At 44.6% G+C, this 20,520-nt stretch overlaps 1 protein-coding gene across 4 annotated transcripts in view; it reads left to right on the top strand.

Annotated features, from left to right (window-relative positions):
* Nucleotides 1-20,520, top strand: part of Rbm47 (RNA binding motif protein 47) — a 135,216-nt gene that overhangs the window by 24,541 nt on the left and 90,155 nt on the right. Inside the window, exon 2 of one of the 4 annotated variants that reach the window (XM_031342484.1) lies at nt 4,500-4,629. The exons of the other annotated variants lie outside the window; for them this stretch is intronic. The gene's annotated coding sequence lies outside the window, so the exon portion shown is untranslated. The remainder of the gene's footprint in view (nt 1-4,499; nt 4,630-20,520) is intronic. 4 annotated transcript variants of the gene reach the window in all.

The following is a 20,520-nucleotide window of genomic DNA, read 5'->3' as shown; positions in this document are numbered from 1 at the left end:
TCTTAGTGTCAAGAAACCACTTACTAGGTAGAATGGACAACGACAGTCTGTTGTCTCTCAATGTGGTCTCTCCACAATGTCTTCCCTGTACGATAGATAAACTTAATTTGTCTTTTTCTTTTAAGGCTGGTCGCATAGGCACAGCCCTTTTAATTCTACCACATAGGAGGCAATGGGCAGATCTCTGAGTTCCAGGCTGACCTGGTCTTACCTAGAGAGTTCTAGTACAATGAGAGCTAATGAAACCCTGTCTCAAACAACTAGAAAAAAGAAGAAAGAAAGAGAGAAAGAAAGAAAGAAGGAAAGAAAGAAAGAAAGAAAGAAAGAAAGAAAGAAAGAAAGAAAGAAAGAAAGGGAGGGGAGGGGAAGGGAAGGGAAGGGATGTGAGTAGATTAGTGTCACTTCCAGGTCAAAGCAGTCACAGTCCACCTAGTTCATCAGAGGGTCCATAGGAGGAATAGCAGGATTGGTCACATACTAAGGGTCAAACTAAACATGTCTTTGCTAAGCCCATTTTCCTAGATTGTAATATTTTGTCTTTTAAAGTCCTCTCAGTGAACTATTGTGGGGCATTTGGACTTTAGAGCTTTCTTTAAAAAAAAGAAAAAGAGCCGGGCAGTGGTGGCGCATGCCTTTAATCCCAGCACTTGGGAGGCAGAGGCAGGCAGATGTCTGAGTTCGAGGCCAGCCTGGTCTACAGAATGAGTTCCAGGACAGCCAGGGCTACACAGAGAAACCCTGTCTCCAAAAAAAAAAAAAAAAAGCCTCATATGATAAAAATCAATATTTTATATCAGTGTGCATTATCTGCAGCAGGATGATGAGTCCATTTTCCAAGATGGGCATGTTTTCCACTGTCATACTAGGGTATCCTAAATTAGGCAAGTTGCTCAAGCCCTGAGCAAACATCTCCTGGCTTTTCAAAGTTTGAGCTAGGGTCTGGCTAAGTGGGTTTGAGTATCTTTAACTCACTGGCCTCTCGCCTCAGCCTCCCATAGCCAGGTAGCTGGACCACAGCAAGCATCACGGTACCCTTTCCATTGTGTTTTCTCATTACACATTGTGCTAATGCATCTATAGCTTACACAGATAAGAGGACAGAGTGGAGGGCGGCATCACATGCCCTTACTCCCAGCACTCCAGAGATAGAGGCAGGAGGATTTTGTGATTATTTTGGTCTACCTAAGTCCCAGGCCACCCAGGTGAGAGAGAGGACAGTGGCTGGATGCCGTGAAATATAGACTGCAAAGACTCCATATCAACGAGATTCTTTTGTAAATGATTCATTCATCATCTCGAAGCATTACTGATGATTTAATCATTCCTCCTTAAAAAAAATCTGATTATAATCTGTTTTTGTTTTTTTTGTTTTTTTTTTTTTTAGCATATATGTGTATCTCCTCATGCCACAGTGCCTGTGGGTAGAGGTCAGAGAACAACTTTCTGGAACTGATTCTCTTCTTCCGCTATGTAGGTCTCTGTAATTGACTTCAGGTCATCAGGCTCAGTAACAAGCATCTTTACCCCCTGAGCCATCTTGCTGGTTCTCTGTCTCTGGGACATAGGATCTCACTCCGTAGACCTGACTAACTTAGAACTTGCTATGTAGAACAACATAGCCTTGAATTTGTACAAATCCCACTGCTCCCTCCATAGTGCTGGGATTTCGGGCTCGAGTCAGCGCGGTTGGCCTTGGTTCATTCATGCCGCATTTTCGAGTATGATTTTGATCGGTAATAAATCTCCCGTGGGCATGCATTAGAAGCTGAGGCAAAATTCAGCGGCAAAGCTCTGGCCGTGGTCAGCTGAAGGAGTTAATTATTTCTAATCTTTTGATCCCTGTCACACTGCTGTGCTCTGCCATAATACACTAAAGAATTTTCAGAAAGAGTTGGGGACTCCATGTAGCTCTCTCTTTGCCTTAAAATCCATTTTTGTAGAGTTTAGCCGGGCTTTGGTATGTACACTGACCCCAAAGTGCTATTTTAGAAAACAAGAGTTGCTGTGTGCTAAGGGGAAATCGCCATCTTTGGACAAGAATGGCCACTCCCCTGCCCCTGACAACTGATCCCCATGCCTGCCATTTTGATTGAACTACAATTTATTTGCACCCACATGCAGCTCATTGGCCTCTTGAGTCTTTTTATTGTTGTGGTTCTGGGGAATGAACCCAGGGCTACCAACAGACTAGGTGAGCTCTAACCCTGTGCTACAACCACAGCTCGATTTTTTATCTTTTATTTTGATGCAGGGTTTCCCCATTGGCTTTGAGCTCACTCTGTAGCCCAGACTGGCCTTGAACTTGCACCCCTCCTGTCTTAGTCTCCGGAGAAACCAGTATTATAAGCCTGTGCTATTAATATTAAGCTTGATCTTTTTATTCTTTTCTTTTCTTTTCTTTTGGTTTTGGTTTTGGTTTTTCGAGACAGGTTTTTTCTCTGTTTCAAACTCCGAAATCTGCCTGCCTCTGCCTCCCAAGTGCTGGGATTAAAGGCATGCGCCACCACTGCCCTGCGACCTTTTCATTCTTCTTGGAGAAGTAGATCAAAAGAACAAATATTTGTGACTTGAAAAACCATATGAAATTCACAACTTCAGTGTCCATAAATAACTTCTCTGCCATGAGGAATAAAGTTCTTACGTAACCCAGCAGATCTGAGTAGTTCTGATAGAAATTGTACATCTCAAAAAAGGCTACGCTGCCTGTGGCCAGCCCCTTGCTAGCATAGGAACACATGTAAAGCCGTGGTAATCATGCTGGGGTGCGTGCTATGTAGTCTGGGCCAGGAGGAGGTGGAAGTGGACAAAGGCTTTTCCACTCCAGCGTCCATCCCAGAACACCACCTTTTGGCATTCCACACTTCTCTTTTCTTCTTGCTCTTCTTGCTCGCTTTCTCCCCACCCTCACATCTAACAATCCAGCAAGTTCCGTCTGCCCTGCCCCAGAATGGCTCCACGGACAGTTACCAACCCCTCTTGAAAATGTTCCACTTAGCAATCGGACTTGGCTTCTATTTCTTAGGCCTCTGGCTTGTTGAAGGCAGAGATGGTTTGGACATTGGCTGCAGGAAGAACAGCATAGAGAAATGGAGCAAATAAACTTTTAAACCTAGACTGCAGGAGTCAGGTGCATGTCTTTAATCCCAGCACTCGGGAGGCAGAGACAGGAGAATCTCTGCGAGTTTGAGGCCAGCCTGATTTACACAGTGAGTTCTAGAACAGCTAGAGCTACCTCCATAGTGAGACTCCATCTGTCTGCAGGGGTCTGCAGGAGTGAGGTGATTTCGGTTTCCTTTGTGAGCGAGTAAGAACACGGACTCAGTAGTGTCTCCTTCGGTTTCATAGCTGTGAGTTCTTTGCTTTCCCAAATGAGAATTCCCCAGCTGTGGTCATGATGAGTTCATCTTCCAAGGCTAACTGAAGAATGCGCAGTGATAAACCCCAGCAATAATCCATTGGCGAGGTTTTGTGGGCTTTGGAGCCAGGCTGCACATCTGTGAACAGTGAGACCTTGGCGTTTGGTTAGCAAAGAAAAGAGCAATGGCTCTTGCATAGACCGTTGAGGTGGCTGCTGAGAGAGTGAAAGAGAGAGAGAGGGAGAGGAGGGAGAGAGAGAGGGAGAGAGGGAGAGAGAGAACATAAAGATTAGAGTAATCCTTGGTCTTTGACCTTCAACCTACTTACAAGCATTAGTAAGTAACAGAAGACTGTTAACAAAGAAGATGGGCGACACAAGTAGAAAACTCAAGATTGAGAGTGATAAAGGTTGCATAGAAAGGGCATTAGGATGAAGGCAAAGAGGGAGGGCAACCTAAAGGACTCCCTGAAGAAGGTAGCAAGAGAGCCGCAGACATCTAGAGTACAGTGAAGTGTATAATGGGAACCTTCTAGGCTCCAGACAGCCGGAGCAAAAGCACCAAGGTAGAGGTGCATCAGACTGGACGTGGGAAGCAGAGAGAGGAGAATAGCTGTTTGACCACCTACGAAGGGAAGGAAAGAGCAAGAAGGGATAGGAGGTGGGTTTGAAGTCTGCCTTGGCGAGGCTGTTTATGGACCTACCGTCTGTACCCACACACAGAGAGCCTTCCTGGCTGAGCTCCGACCTCAGTTCTGCAAGACTGCTGTGTTCCAGGGACCTTGGCTTCTGCTGGTCCAGTGTCCCTCTAGGCAGATGTGCTATCTCATTACAAAAGATGTCTTACAAAACAGGCAGAAAGACTCATACTGTGCTCTCCAGGCTCCTGTCGATTCCAACTCAAGAGAAGTGTCCCGTGCCCTAGCAGAATGTGTTCTCTTCTGTGCTGGTGAGTTTTATTTGGTGGAAGAAAGAGGCTGCAGTGGAGACTGTCATCGAAGTGAGCAGGAGTGGGGAGGAGGAGATGACTTCCCAAGCTTTCCTTGGACTGTTAGCCATGACGAGCTTTGATGACTTGTGAGGTGGCATCTGTAGGGCTTTCCCTCACTCAGTAGTGAGTGAACGTTATTTAATGTTTTTGTAGTAAAGCGTGCCCCGGATTGCTTTCCTTGACACTAAGCTGGATAGCAACTAGAGTTGAGGATGCCATTTGGGAATCTGCACGAAGGAACAGGAAGGTCACCATGTGAAACCCTTGCATCAAATTCTACCAGGTGGGTCCTAAACTTCTAAGTTCCCATTCCAGACCTGCAGGATAGAGAGATCTGTGTGCAAAGCCTGGGAACTGTGTGTATGTGTATGTTCTTGTACGTATGAATCTGTGTGATGTCTATGTGTATATATGTATGTGTATGTGATGTGTGTATATGTGTGTATGTATGTGTGATGTGGATGTGTGTGGATGCATGTCCCTCTGTGTGTATATGTGTGGTGTGTGTACATGCGCATGCATATACGTGTGGCTAGGAACTGAACCTGTGCATCCTACATTTTACCACTGAGTTATACCTCCCAATCTCTTTTTATATTTTATCTCGAGGCAGGGTCTTATTCAGTTGCCCAGGTCGTCCTTGGACTTCTGTAGTTGAGAATATCAATTACTTTTCTGCTGCTATGACAAATCACTGCAACCGAGGCAGCTGTCAGAGGGAAGGGGTTTTTGTTCTTTCTCTTTGGCTTAGAGGTTTCAGAGGGAGAATCCACAATGGTGGGAGAGGCATGGCAGCTGACAGCCAGAGCAGGAAGCTGAAAGGTCACATTTTTCAACCTCGGACATAAAGTAGAGAGTGAACTGAAAGCAAGGGCAGGCTAGGAACCCCCAAAGCCCACCTCCTAGTGATGCAACTTCTCCAGCAAGGACAAACATCTCCCAAATAGGAACCAACTGGAACCAAGTGTTCAGATACCTGACCATTTGTGGGGGGCATTTTATTCAAACCACTACTCTCAGGCAGTGGTCTCGTGATCGCCCTGCCTCAACTTTCAGAGAAGTTGAGACATCAGATGTATGCCACCAGCCTCCAGACCTGGCTAAGGGGAGCTGCATTTTGACTGCCACCCTAAAGAAAGATGGTTCTTTTGCAAAAAGATTTTCTATTGTAAAATATACATAACAAAAAACCTACCATTTTAACTTTTGATTTTTCGAGACAGGGTTTCTCTGTATAGCCCTGGATATTCTGGAACTCACTCTATAGACCAGGCTAGCCTTGAACTCAGAAATCCGCCTGCCTCTGCCTCCCAAGTGTTGGGATTAAAGGCATGTGCCACCACTGCCTGGCTCTGCTAACCATTTTTAAGAGTAAATTTTAATTGTAGGAAACCTGTTCACAGTATTGTCTAACCATCTCCACCATCCATCCCCAGAGTGGCTTTGTTTCTCAAACTGAGGGTCCTTTCTCATCCATCACCCTTGGCAAGAACCACTCTGCTTTTGTCTTGAGGAGTTTGACAACTCTGGTATCTTGTAAATGAAGTCATATTTATTTGTTTATCCTTTTCTCTCTCTAATCCTTGTTTCTTGTCTGTTTGTGTAGCTCAAGCTGGCTTTGATTTGAGATCCTTTTGCCCAAGGTTTCTTGACTGCTGGGATTATAAGTTTGAGCCTCCAAGCTCAGTTTAGTAATTGTGTGTCTGTGTGTGTGTGTGTGTGTGTGTGAGAGAGAGAGAGAGAGAGAGAGAGAGAGAGAGAGAGAGAGAGAGAGACACGGACGGACGGACGGACAGACAGGCAGACAGACAGACAGAGACAGAGAGAGACAGAGAGAGAGACAGAGAGAGAGAGAGACAGAGAGATTTTGTGACTGGCTTATTTTACTTAGCACAATGCCCTCGGTGTTTATCCAAATAGCATGAGTTCTAATTTTATTTATCTTAAGGCAGAACTCCATGTGCAGAATACATCTTGTGTCTCTATCCATCCATCCGTCCATGAATGGTTGTTCTTTCTACCTTTGGACTGCATCACAGGCCTGTGAATGCTGGTGCCACTTGCCTTCCTAAGGCTCTGCTTCCACCTGTGCTGGTTCTAGTGGTAATTCTTTTTTAGTTTTTTGAGATGCTTCCATGCCGTTTTCCTCAGTGACTACTACTTCACATTACCCCTAGCAGTGACCTGCCAAGGGCTCTTCACTAGGTATCTTTGCCAACATAGCCCTCCACCCACTCCAAATGTCTCTCTCTGGTGAACTGATACCTCTCTGTGGTTTGAATTGACATGGTTGACTTTCTTTTGTAAATGGGAAGCTTGATAAGAAAATGCTAATTTGATAACGTCTGTCTAACGTCAACCAAGCAGATGTGTTCAGGTGGCAGAACCCAGATGCATTGTCAAGTAGTGACTCAGGGGAATGATTGACACAGGTAGTGAATGAGTTAGTGTTCTGAAGGATGCTGCCAGTGCTGTTGATATCAGTGCTACATTTTGTAGGGTCCCTGCACTGAAGTTTGCTCAATCTAGGAAATAGCTAAAAATAAGGGGAAAAAATAATCTTAACAATTGGGGGTGGATGGGTGGGGCAGGGTGGTGGTGGTGGTGGAGTCTTCTAATCACAAGCCATGCATTTTGTTTAGGCACTTTTCCCAAGATGTAAAATGTATTTTTGGGAAGCGACGCACTCTGGCTTTCTCACAGTACATATTTCATAGGCGTTCAAGATGCTGACATCTTCTGGAGATTGCAGTCTTTGCACAGAGTTACTCAACTGAGTTCTCCCAGCTACCACACTATGTGCTCTCTCTGCTGTATTTTCACAGTGTTTGCCTTGGGTCCTCCTTTGGAATGGGCCTTCTCTTATAACTGGTCCATCCTTTGGGAACATTGGTCTTCTAGAAGAAGGGACCACTTGTCGAGCTTGACCATCTGAGTTTGATCCCCGGGACACACGTGGTAGACGTAGAAAGCCAAGTGCTAATGTGATGGTGAAATTGCTCCTTCTTGATTCCCACGCTCCTCCATCCCTCCCTCCTTCTTTCTCTCCCCATTTCTCTTTTCTTCCTCTTCCTCCTCCTCCTCCTCCTCTTCTTCAATATATAGACTACTTTACAAGTTTGCCAGTCATCCTTGCGAAGGGCCAAGCTAATTTTCTTTATTATCATCCTGAATTTACCGTATGAGTTCCTACAGTAAGCACCTCTCTTGATTTTATTACCCTTCCTCGGGGCTATAGCTTTTTAACTTTTTTTTTTTTTTTGTAAAGTTTGAGTGAACCCAGGTATGGTGGCACATGCCCTTAGTTCCAGCACTTTAGTGTCTGTTCTCTGGTCTTCAGAGTGAGACCTAGTATCGGGAGGAGGAGGAGGAAGAAGAGGAAGAGGAGGAGGCGGCGGAGGAGGACAAGTTCAAGTGGAATTTATATGATATAAGATTAAGCTTGGTTTTTTTTAACATTTATTTTATTCTCTTCATGTATGTGCATGCACTGTGGTCATAGGACAGTGTGTGAATTTGCAGGAATCAGTTCTCTTCTACCAAGTAGATCCCAGACATTAAGTTTAGGTCATCAGATTGGTGGCAAGTACCTTTGCCCACTGAGCCATCTTGTAAGCCCCAAATTAAAATGTTGAAGTGTATAGTTCAGTAGTGTTTAGAACATCTGCAAGGTTGTGCAGCTGTCACTTCTGTTTCGTTCAAGCACATTTTTTTAATTGTTTAAAATGACATCTAATGTATCTGTTGTGTGTGTTGGGTGGTGGCGGTTGGTGTCTGTGTGTGGCCACAAGGCATATGTGGAGGTCAAAGGACAACTCATGGGAGCTGATTCTCTCCTTCCTCCATGTGGATCTCAAGGATTGAGCGTAGGTCATGAGTGTGGTGGCAGGGCCCTCTACCCACTGAGCCATCTCGAAGGCCAGCAGTGCTAACACATTTCTGTCACTTACAAAGGATACCTCTACACCCACCAGTCATTCCCCGCCCCCTTCCTCTAGCTTCTGGAAACCACTAATAAGCTCTGTGCCTTCAGTAGATACTTCAGATTAGTAGAATCACGGACTACGTGACCCTGTGTGTCTGACCTATAAAATACATTTAGTTACTGGGTTTGTGCTGCATGCAGTTGTGCATGTATGGAGGTCAGAGGAGGCAGCCTGTGAGACTTGGCTCTCTACTTCTTCCATGTGGGCCCTGGGGGAACTCAGATCATCAGGCTCGGAGACAAGTACTTCCCCCTCTGAGCCTTCCCACTAGCCTGGTGCCCATCCACTTTGACCCAGCATCATATCTTTAAGCTCATCCATGTTATACCATCTCTGATACCTCCAGCCATCCTCTCCCTATGATCTTGAGAACAGGACATTCTTTGGACATAGCTCAGCTTGCTCTCAAGCCCTCAATCCTACTTCAGCTTCTCAAATGCTGAGGTTGTAGGCATGTGCCATACCTGGCTTTACCTCATTGATTTTTGTTGTTTAGTTATTTAGTTTTTTGAGAAAGGTTTGGTATGTAATTGAGGATGACTGAGTACTCCTGATCACCCTGCCTCTATCTCCCAAGTGCTGGTATTATGGTGTTACTATGTCTAGTGCTATTTATAATGATAATAACAATAACAATTGTATCATATATAACATGTAATAATATATTTATACATAACATTACATATCATCTACACACAACTTAATACATACATTTATTAATTATTAAAAATTAATTCAATTTTATAAATGAATGAATAAATATATTAAGTACATTAATATACTTTGTATAATTATATATAATTATATTGTTATATAATAGTAAAATATAATAAATGGTAGTAATGTTATTATATATCATTATGTTATTGTTTGTTGCTGTTGTTACTATTATTATGATTATTATTGGGATGGGCTCTCACTTTATAGGGTAGGCTGTCTTGAAGCATACCTGTAGCTGAGATCCTCTTTTTTTAGCAATGCTCTTTGGCCACTCTTCACTACATCTTGCGACTCTGTGTGTGTTGTACCTTTGCTCCTTAGAGTTTCAGGTTCTCAGATGCAGGTCTAGGAGACCTGGGTAGACCTTCCAAAGAGGTGGGAATTCAATGGGGCTTGTGATCGCTTCCTTTCCCATTGATAGAGCTTAGCCAGGCCCCTGGAACTGACCGGGCAAAGGAGATTTTGGAAAGTAGAACAGTACAGATAGTCTGTGATGCCACTTACGAGGCTGTCAGATCTGATCGTCTAATTTAATGAGGGCCATCTCCCCCAGCCCAGCATGCATTTGATTTTCACACAGCATATCTTGTTCATTGTATGCAGAGAAAAAAAAAAACAGAGCTGGGGGGGGGGTGTTATGGACGGTGCCGAAATTGTGGGCTTGCTGCTGATATTGGTATAATATCAGCTCTGGGGACCAGGGGCTGCGGGGCTAAGGCAGGAGCTCAGGAGTTCGAGGCTATCCTCTGCTACATACTATACTGAGTCGGAGGCCAGCTTGGGTTACATTGGACTCTTTTTCAACAAGAACGGTATTAGAAGAGGTATTAGAAGATCTTTAAGTCTGAAGAAGTAGAGAACGCTTCATTCTACCTCAGTTGTTATTTATTGGAGATAAGCCCTAAAACTTCCTTTAATTTAATATTTCTAGTGTCCCTCTTAATGATACACATCATCCCTGCCCCCACAGTTTGGAGGAGTGGGATTGAGGCATCTCTGGCCTCTCTTAAACACGCTGATTTTTTTAGAAGTTCACCTCACTTAGGCATTTAGCACAGGGCTCCTGTGGTGTGGGTGGAAAAGAATGTCACCTGGCCTGTCCCTGTCCACCCCACCCCAGCAAAGAGCGCCCACTCTGCTCCTTCTCCCTGGAAAGTACTCATATACTCATTCAAAACATGCTCACCGGATGTTATATTTGGTTTGGGACACTGGCGACAAACAAGCATCAGCCCTCCCAGGGTCAAGGTAGGATGAGGACCTGTCAGGATCTCAGCTATCCTACAGAGGAGGCAGGCAGTTAATGCTTTTGGGCGGTCATGTGCTGCGATGCTCTGGTCTTGTGAAGGAGCTCGAGTTTGGTTTGGATGTGGAGTGTGGATACTGAGGCGAGTTTGGGCCTGAAAAGCCACAGCATTGTGGTTTCTCTGGTTAAGCATGACTGCCACGTGAGGCGAGGTAATCACCTGCAGGGGGATGTACGGGCCGTTTCTCTACACAGGTCTTTAAAGATCAGTTTATTAGAGTCTAATGAAACAATTAGAAATGAAAATGGAGTAATTGTGCTGCTTCCTAACTTGGGCAGTAAAACTCCCTGTTCTGTTCTGAAATGGGTCAGAGAGGAACTTGGTCTGACCCCCACTCTCTCCTTCATCTGGCACATGAATCCCATTCCATACTAAGGACCCCTTCAGTACACAGCTAAGTTTTTAAGTAAACACAGGAAACTCTGTTTTTCCCAGTTTAGCTAACATGGAAACGTCTAATCCTCTTACTTTTCTTGATTTTGCAAACAAAGGTTTGTCGGGATAAAAATCTTTAAGCAGCCAGTCACGTGGACTAGGTATCCAGGTAGTGACCCTCAAGTGAAATCTGCTAGAACAGCCAATCAATGGCTAAAGACTGTCTCCCACACTGGTTTACTTGGCTAATCTTCAACTATAGGTTGAGCAACTTCAGTGGAAACAGTGAATGCAGACAGTCTCAGTAAGGAGGGAACAGGCACTTCACGTTGTTACCTAATGCTCCACTCAGCTTTCAGATCCCCCTATTTTTAGTCTGTGAGAGAAAATAAACACAAAAAGGCCATAGACTGTCCAGTACAATAGCCACATATCATTGTGGCTACTGACATATTACAGTGTGGCTAAAGTGACTGGGGAAGTTTAAATTTATATTAATTTCTTTTTCTTTCCTTTTGCTTCCTTTCTTCCTTTCCTGTTTTTGTTTTTGCTGGATTTTTTTTTTTCTTTTTTTTGAGACAGGGTTTCTCTGTGTAGCCCTGGCTGTCCTGGAACTCACTCTGTAGAGCAGGCTGGCCTCAAACTCAGAGATCCACCTGCCTCTGCCTCTCAAGTGCTGGGATTAAAGGCGTGTGACACCATTGCCTTCTTTGTTTTTAAATATATGATTTGCTTTTATTATATGTTCATTGGTGTTTTGCCTGCATGAATATTTGTGTAAATGTGTTAGAAGCCCTGAAACTAAAGTTAAAAACAGTTGTAAGCTGTCATGTAGGATACTGAGAATTGAATCTGGAGCCTCTGGAAGAGCAGCCAGTGCTCTTAACTGATGAGCCATCCAGCCCCAATTTATTATAATTTCAATTTAAAAACAGAAGCAATTGGCTAGGTTTGATGGCATACATCTGGAGTCAGAGGTAGGCATATCTCTGTGAATTCTAGGCCAGACTAGTCTACATAGAGTATCAGGATAGCTAGAGCTACAAAGTGAGGGCTTGTCTCAAGAAACAAAACAAACAAACAAAATCTGAGCTGTGTTTAACTTCTTTATGCTATTAGCACCCCATAATTATATTTAAAAGCTAGGATTAGAGTCAAGTACATTTGTCCTTAAATGCCAGGCCTTCTCATTTTTATATTTGACCTTGGACCAACTTTTTAAATTTGTTAAGCTTTGGTTTTCTTATCTGTGTAGAAATGTAGTGGCTCATCAGTTAAGAGAGCACTGGCTGTTCTTCTAAAGTACTCAGGTGTGATATTCAGCACGTACAGGGTAGGTCACAAAGGTCTGTGACTCCAGTTTCAGGAAATCTGATGCCTTCTCCTAACTTCTATGGGCACTAGGCACATTACATCTATGTAGACAAAACACCCATACACATTTTTTTAAAAGTGAAATAAAAAAAATGAGAGAAAAGAAATGGCATAGTAAATAAGCTTTAGTTTATAACTTTTGAATGAAGACTAAATGTTATAACATGTAAAATGCCCAGTGCATAAGAATCACTAGGTTCCCATGATTGCTGCTTCAGATGATGTAGGGTTTGTAGTTTGTTTGTGTGGTCCTGGAGATTGAACTCAGGGCCTCAGAGATCTTGGGCAGAGTGCTCTACCACTGAGCACCATCTCCTTCACACCATTGTTGATATTTTTGGCAGTTTACATACTCAGTGGTGTTCTCAAATGCCTTCTCTACCATCTTCCGTTGCTTCTTGAACAGCTTAATCAGAGTTGGTCATTTGCATTTTGTGGTTCGAGCTAAAGGTACTTATAAGTTGGGGCTAGAGAAAGGGCTCCATAGTTTAAGAATGTCTGCTGCTCTTGTGGAGGATGGGAGTTCTGATCCCAGCACGCTGTCAGGTAGCTAACAGTTGCCTCTAAGTCCAGCTCCAGTGGATTGGACACTCCCCTCTGGTGCACCTGTACTCACATGCCATACATTTTAAGAAGAAAAAAAAAAACCTTTAAAAAATTACTAGTGCATGTTCTTCTTGTAGCCAAGCCTGATGACCTGCATTATTTACTTTGCTTTAATCTCCTTTGCCATTCCCTGTCTCCATTCCACCATTAGCCTACAGTCCTGAACTTGGCATAGTCCATGTAATTTACAGAGTATTGTCTGTGTGTGTGTGTGTGTGTGTGTGTGTGTGTGTGTGCGCACGCACGTGTATGTGAAGCACCCGTTATATACCTGGATCTCTGATAGGTGCTGGGGATGTAAAGATGAATAATAAAATCCCCGCCTTCCAGGAGCTTACCAACCAGAAAGGAGTCTATTATTAAAGTACTCAAATGTCACAGGTTCCCGATAGGATTAGAGGAGAGAGCACAGGACCCTGTGGACGTCAATAGGAAGGAATCAGGGACTCTACTAGGCAGGCAAGAAGGCTGCAGAGGGTGCCACAACTGAACCGTTTTCATGAATGACTCACTGCTGTGAATAGGGCACAGTTGAAGAAGATGCCAATAGGCCACAGTGTACACACATGGAAGGGTGCTTGAAGCCAGAAGAATATGTTTTTTAGGAGAATGATGTCATGGCATGACACTAGGAATTAGGGCCAAGTTGACATGACACAGACTGGAGAGCTCAGAGAGGACAGGTCATAAGTACCATGTTTTACTAATAGTGATCAAGCAGATCTCAGTGTAGGAATGATCGCCGGGGCAGCAAGGGCTCCAGCTAGGGATTCGAGCTCTTAGGAAGCTATTGAAGCCTAGCAGAAGGGCTGCAACTAAGGTGCTTGTGCTGGTGAGAGAGAATCCAGTGAAAGGAGCCAAAAATTAACCCAAAGTCCACTTCCCCAGCAGAGCCATAGCTCCAGGATGGACGCCTTGTAGGGTTCTAGCAGAGCTCGTTGTGGAGGTGGGTTTTATGCATGAGAGTCAGGGTGCTCTTTTGCGAACAACCTTCAGGAGAGAGGGGTCCTTTTCCCGCAGGTATCTTAAGTTTTGATAAGCCAGGTCTTAAGACATATTATTTTAACAAGTAATACACAGCCCTTTTCCTATATAGAGTTCCGAGCTAGTGGCACACATCGTATGGAGTGACCCCACCCAGAGGTGCATAGTGAGAACCTGTCTCAAAAATGGATGGATGGTTGGGTGAATAAATAAGCATAAAAAACCGTCTGCCACTGTTCTCAGACTGTTGTCCAGGAGCCCCGTTTTCACAGTGACTGACTCCTGTCGAGTCTGCACGCTGATGGTGAGGAGCCAGGGAGCCGGGGCTCTGCCTCCTCCCGGCACTGAAGCTGCTCTGAGTCTTTGGCTCAGCTCTGCTGGAGGAAGCTGCTTCAGAAAGTGAGTGCATAAGGAACTTGGCAGTCATGTGTTCATGAGCAAGTCACTTAAGGCTTCTCCTCTATCACATGACTCTCAGGCCACCAAATGTGTGCTGGGCTGGGAGTCAGCAATTCACCATCTTTCCAAAGGGACTTATTTAAGCAACTCCTAATTTTTTTTTTCTCCTGGTAAAATCCAGTGTAGACTGTCTAAACCTAATAGCCAGCAGCTCTTTGACACTGGGGGGACCTTATTTCATGGCAATCTACTTCAGTTTCTTCTTCTGTAAATGGATACCATATTACCTACTAGGATTAATGCTTTTTATCACCATCATCATCATCATCATCATCATCATCATCATCATCATCATTGTGTGTGCATGTAGGGGACACATGCTATTGCATGTATGTGGAGGTTGGGGGGGCTACTTTCATGGAGTTAGTTTATTCAGAAGAGGGCATCAGATCCCATTACAGATGGTTGTGAGCCACCATGTGGTTGCTGGGAATTAAACTCAGAACCTTTGGAAGAACAGTCAGTGCTCTTAACCACTGAGCCATCTCTCCAGTCCACAAATGAACATTTTAAGCCCACATATCCAATACTATTTTGATACTTTGCAGAAATGAGAAGTCCATATTTCTGTAAACATTACAATTTTTTTTTTACAAAAAGATTTAGCTTATTAATTGATTTACTTATCTTTTATGTATGAATATTTTGCCTGTATGTATGTGTACCAAAAATGTGCCTGGTGTCCACAAATGCCAGAAAGGTGTTAGATTCCCTGGAAACAGAGTTATAAGAAATTGAGAGCTGTCATGTGGGTGCCAGGAACTGGACCCCGGTTCTCTTGAAGAGCAGCCAGTGTTTTTAACGTTTGAGGCATCTTTCCAGTCCTCTTTTCCAGTTTTTAGTTGTCCTTAAAGCTGAGTTTTACCCACTGAAGATGATTTCTCTTTACACGACTTACATCTTTGTTACAACGAATTCTAATCTCATTATAAGAACCATGGAGTACAAAGGGGGAAGCTGAAGTCATCTGAGGTAATCATTTGGGGGAATTAGATATCACTGTCATTTGTCCACCACTGATTTTGTCATTCTTCTAGCAAATAATAAGTCAGGAAGGTGTGCTAGCTCCGAGCTTCCATGATCGGTCAGATGAAGAAAACCGAGCACAGAAAGGCCTAATGATTTGCATATACTAGAAAGTAATGTTGTCCCCACGGCTGTCACCACAGTTTTTCCAACACAATGCAGAGCTTCCATAGGTCAAGAATGAGCGCTCCACTTGATCCACAGACCTAGTTTTGGATGGTAATTTATATTAGAGGCATTGGTCTTTACTAGAAAAACTTTCCTACAAATAAACAGCAGCTTCTTGCATGTTGCTGTGTGTGTGTGTGTGTGTGTGTGTGTGTGTGTGTGTGTGTGTGTGTACACGTGTGCACACGTGCACGCGCTTGCACGCACTCGCACACTGGCAGCACTGGCAGAAGCCATAGAGGAACATTTCCCGGAGGTACCATGTCTCACTGAAGCCTCGGGTGGTGGTCAGAAACAACGCCTCTGCCCACTACAGCACCGGGGTCAGAGTTTCAAGGATCCCTAGATTTTCATGTGGGTGCTGGGTGGGGATTGGAACTTGGGTTCTCCTATTTGCGCAGCAACCACAAGGTTTGAACCTAGGTCTTTTTGAAAAACTGCACCTCACATGAGTCCTTATCAATGGTCTCATACATGGCACAGCCTGGCTGGTTGATAAATATAAGGTCCTTTGTGCTCTTGAGCAGTTGCCTGTATATCCACCAGCTGCCGTCTGGATGCCACCTCTCACATGCTGGTGGGATGGCAAGCATGTGTTACCACACACCATTCCCAACTCAGTTTTTTGAGAGCATGTTCTGTATCTGGAGCTGGCCTCAAACTTGGCAATCCTCCTGCCTCAGTCTCTTGAGTGAGGGATTACACACAAAACTCAGGTTTGTCTTTTGCAGCACAGTAGAGTCATGTCTGTCTGAAGGCTGCTGTACGGCCCAGAGGAGAGTGTACGGCAGTTTTTGTGGGCCACATTACATCCCATCATAGTGGCACGCATTACATCCCATCATAGTGGCACGCATCACTTCCTCCCTCCCCACTGCGAGAACAAACTCTAATCCTGGCTAGGATGTAGAAACTGTGGTCTAGCTGTGGCCCATCAAATAGGTGACCTCTATATCTTGGTTTTTTGCACAGCTTCCAAATATTTTGGGCAGCTGTCCTTCCACAGTGCCCCACTGAAGGGCGTGCCCATGAAGTTGTGCTCATGATTCTTTTTCAATTTTAAGAAGAAAACTTGGAGGTTGCTAGAGAGTAAGGAAAAGGTACCTGCACACATAACCCTCAGTAGCAAGTATACACACCATGCATGCATGACACACACACACACACACACACACACACACACACACACTTTTTCTTTGATATGAAGACAAAAAGTGCAGGCCCGGCTAGGCTAGAACTTCCTGCATAGACCAGGATGGCGTTCAACTCACAGAGATATGCCTGTGCCACCATGTCCAAGAAAGAAAAGAAAAAAAAAAGAAACAGTCAGTTTCTATAGTGTCTGTTTAGTTTGCTGGTAAGCAACATAGAGGTTGCTGGCTGTACTAAAATGTACTTCTGGTTTCAAACCAGGCTCAAAAATGTCACTCGACTGTAATATGGATGACATTTTCTGAATTATTTTATTTATTTACATATTTGCTTTTACTATGATCCTGGGGCTCAAACCCAGTGGTATATACTCTGAGTCATGACTCCGGCCCCTGGCTAAGTCTAGGCAGCTGTCCGGTTATCCTCCAGCCTTCTGGGATAGCGTTTGACTAATCACACTGATCACGCCCAGCTCTCATTGCTCAGAGCACGTGCTTCACTGCTAACATCTCTGCTAGGAGAAGGTTGTGTTCGAGCAGTTCCATGCATTTCTGCTGTCAGGGGATTAGGTTTCTAGGAAGTGGTAGTAGTCATGCTTAGGAAGGAAGCTTTTTATGGACAGAGGGTGCATATGTGCCTGCTACCTGGAAAACAGTGCATTTTGTTCATCAACGTGTCTATAGACTCTGGCAAGGAAAGACCCAAGCCAAACTGTTGGAAAGCACACTCATTACGTGCTGATTCACGTAAAGATTCTCACTACACTGAGGATTGTTTTAATATTTAATTATCATCATCCTGACCTTACTGGAACTTCTGAAATTCTGTGCCATATGAGGTATCATCGAGGCAGGATTTGAGGCTCTGTGACTTTACTTGGTGGGTTCTATTTTGTCTGTCTTGATTTGTGTTGGGAACCAGGTCTTACTTAGCCCAGGCTGTCCTGTATTAGCTATATAACTGAGGATAACTCCTATGTCACTCCTGCCCTTTCTGCTTCCATCATTATTACCCTGGCCACCTTGGAGGTGGTCTTGGAGGATCAGGAGTTCAAGGTCGGCATCAGCTCTAAAGTAAGCTTGAGGTTAGTGTGAGGTACATGAGGCTGTCTCAAACTCAACACAATATAAAACAAAAAAGAGGAGAAACTCACTTTGGGGAAATGAACATGTCATCTCCTAGAGGGAGCCTTGGATGCTGTGCTGGCTGGTTTTATGTCAACTTGACACAAGCTGAAGTCAAATGCAAGGAGAGAACCCTCCGTAAGATTGGGCTGGAGGCAGGCCTATAGGACATTTTCTTAATTAGTGGGTTATGGGAAGGGCCCAAGCAACTGTGGGTGGTGCCACAGCTGGGTTGGATGGTCGTCCTGGGTTCTATAAGAAAGCAGACTGAACAAGCCAGGGGGGAGCAAGCCGATAAGCAGCGCCCCTCCTTTCCCCGGGTTCCTACCCAGTTCTTGCCTTGGCTTCCTTCAAGAGGCTCTTGTTCCTCTAGACATGTAAGTCAAGATAAACCCTTTCACCTCCAAGTTGCTTTTGACCATAATGTCTTATCACAGGCAGTGACAGATGGGGAGTGCCAAGATTCCTACTACTGGGTGAAAATAGAATTAGTCCTGGCAAGGAGAAGGGCCCTATGGTGTAATGGTACCTGCCTCAGTAGCCTCAGCTAACTCTGTACTTCACAGTCGAAGGATCTGGGTTTGGCATGGAATCTTCTGGGGGCTTCTCCCATCTGTGTTCTTGTAGGCCCATCCCTCCCCTACCCCTTTTCTGCTTCTCAGGTGGGATTGCCCCTTTTTTCTTTGGTCACCTTAATCCCACAGTCCAGTCTCCCTCCTTTGTCTCTGGTCCCCCAGCCAGGTAGACAAGGTGACCTTTCTGTTGATTTGGCATATCTTTAAATGCAGTGCATTTTGCAGATTATCTTTGAGGGGACTTGATTACACAGTGTAAAACATGCTGGCGATTTAATAATAGCTTTAATATGAATCAACAGGCCCATGGGTTATTTGAGAAATGTTAAAACGTGTAAACGGGTGTGCTGTAGAAAGAGAAGAAATGGATTTAATTATTATTTATTTATTGTCATGGCAGAAAAAGGATCCTTAGGAGGTAGGGTGCACTTAAATGCTTTTGGCACTATTCTGCTGTCTTATAAGGGATCCTTGGGCTACTGTCCTGTCCCCCAGGGTATAGTAGATACATTCTGTGGAGATGGCTATCTATAAAGTGACTACCATGTAAGCCGTATTTGAATCCCTTGAATCTCCCTTCCCCCTCAAAAGCCAAGTATGCTGGCATGTCCCTCTGTCCCTAGCCTTGGGTGGTGGAGGGGCAGAAACAGGTAGATCCTTGGAGCTCAGTGGCCAGCCAGCCTATCTGAACCAATAAACTTCAGGTTCTTTGAGAGACCCAAAGCAAAAAGGTACAGAGTGGGAAATGGTACTCAGCATTGACCTCCAGTTTGTACACATGCACACACAAACATACATGTACAAACACACACACACACACACACACACACACACACACAAACATGCACGGCACTGGTCTGTCGGACCGTCCCTGGGAGAGCAGGGACAACACGTGTTGCATTCTGAGTTCCAGTTAGCTTGTGTTTTAGATGGAGCTTGAAGAGGGTGGTTGGAATTCTGCTGGTATCTGAGAGAGAGGCAGGCGGATTTCTGAGTTCGAGGCCAGCCTGGTTTACAGAGTGAGTTCCAGGACAGCCAGGGCTACACTGAGAAACCCTGTCTCGAAAAATGAAAAAAAAAAAAAAAATTCTCCAGGCAGTGTGAACTGCTCACTCTCTAGAAACGTCTGTATTACGGCAGGGAGACTGATTGCAGCTCAGAGCAGAGCATCTGCACTTTGGTCTCGTTCCTTAGCCCACGCTGACTTGGAAGAAGCCCGTGCTGAAGGTCATCCGTCCTCGTGCTAGAATGTGCTAGAATTAGGCGTGTACCACCACGCCTGGCTGCATGGCTCCTGTATTTTAACAGTCGATCTTAGGAAGCTATGGATACCTTTAGAGGGCGTGCAGGGTTCTGCACTTTCCCTTCCTCCGGTTCTCCTCACTCCCATTCTTTCTCTCCTCCCTGCCCATCCCCCCTCAAGCTGGCTTTGAACTCACTAGCTATGGGCCACCATACTAGGTTCTGTGTACTACTGTGATTGGAACCCAAAGCTTTAAGCTCTCTTTAGGTTGAGGTCCATTCTCAACACAGCTGTGCATTTTCTGTGTGGTGAATGCAGATTCTGTCTCATGCCGGTGACACGTCTAACCGTCAGACTCTGGCCCTGTTAGGAAATTCCTAGTGATTGTGCAAACCCTATGAGTACTCTGGGTGTTTGGACAGCAGTACTTTGGCTGACTCATCATGTTTTTAACTGCTGTTAACTATGAGAGTCTGGAGGAAAATTAGAGAGAAGGTGATGTTCCCAAAGTGTGTGTTTGTGAGCTACTGAGTGGGTAGTGTTCCAGAAGTAAGTGGGTGGTTGTAATTTCACAGGTCTTCTCGTGGCTGTCCAGTTATAAGTAAATTGGAAGGGAAAAGGAAAGATAAATATCAAATTTTGGGTAAAATCAGAAAGAATATGGGGTTGTCTATTTAATTTGTGGTTTGTTGTACACAGGCATCAGGCTGGGACATTCTTTGTGCCAGTAGACAGAACTGAGAACTAAAGAATCACAAGCAAGTGTTCTTTTTTCTACCCCACCATAAAGGCTGATTTAGCAGAGTAACACAAACCCTCCCTTTATGTTACCAAATCTTCCTGATTTGGGTAGGGCCCTGAAAGATGGTCAGGGTGGTAACTAGTGAACTTCAGAAGAATTCTGCTGAGTCAAGACGTTGCCTGTGCTGGTGCTGGTCACCTATGGTGAACTGCCAACTAGAATAGCCTGGGCACTGTTTTACGGTTCAGGGCTGGGAGACGTTTGTGTGACCCCTGGGTAAGTGATGACTTGGCCCCAACCCCTGGCTTTCCTTCTTCCTTTTTTTTTTTTTTT

Source organism: Mastomys coucha, unplaced genomic scaffold (genome assembly GCF_008632895.1).
Source record: "Mastomys coucha isolate ucsf_1 unplaced genomic scaffold, UCSF_Mcou_1 pScaffold22, whole genome shotgun sequence".
NCBI lineage: Eukaryota > Metazoa > Chordata > Mammalia > Rodentia > Muridae > Mastomys > Mastomys coucha.
The sequence above is the reverse complement of the archived record's forward strand: the minus strand, read 5'-3'. Positions and strand labels throughout refer to the sequence as shown.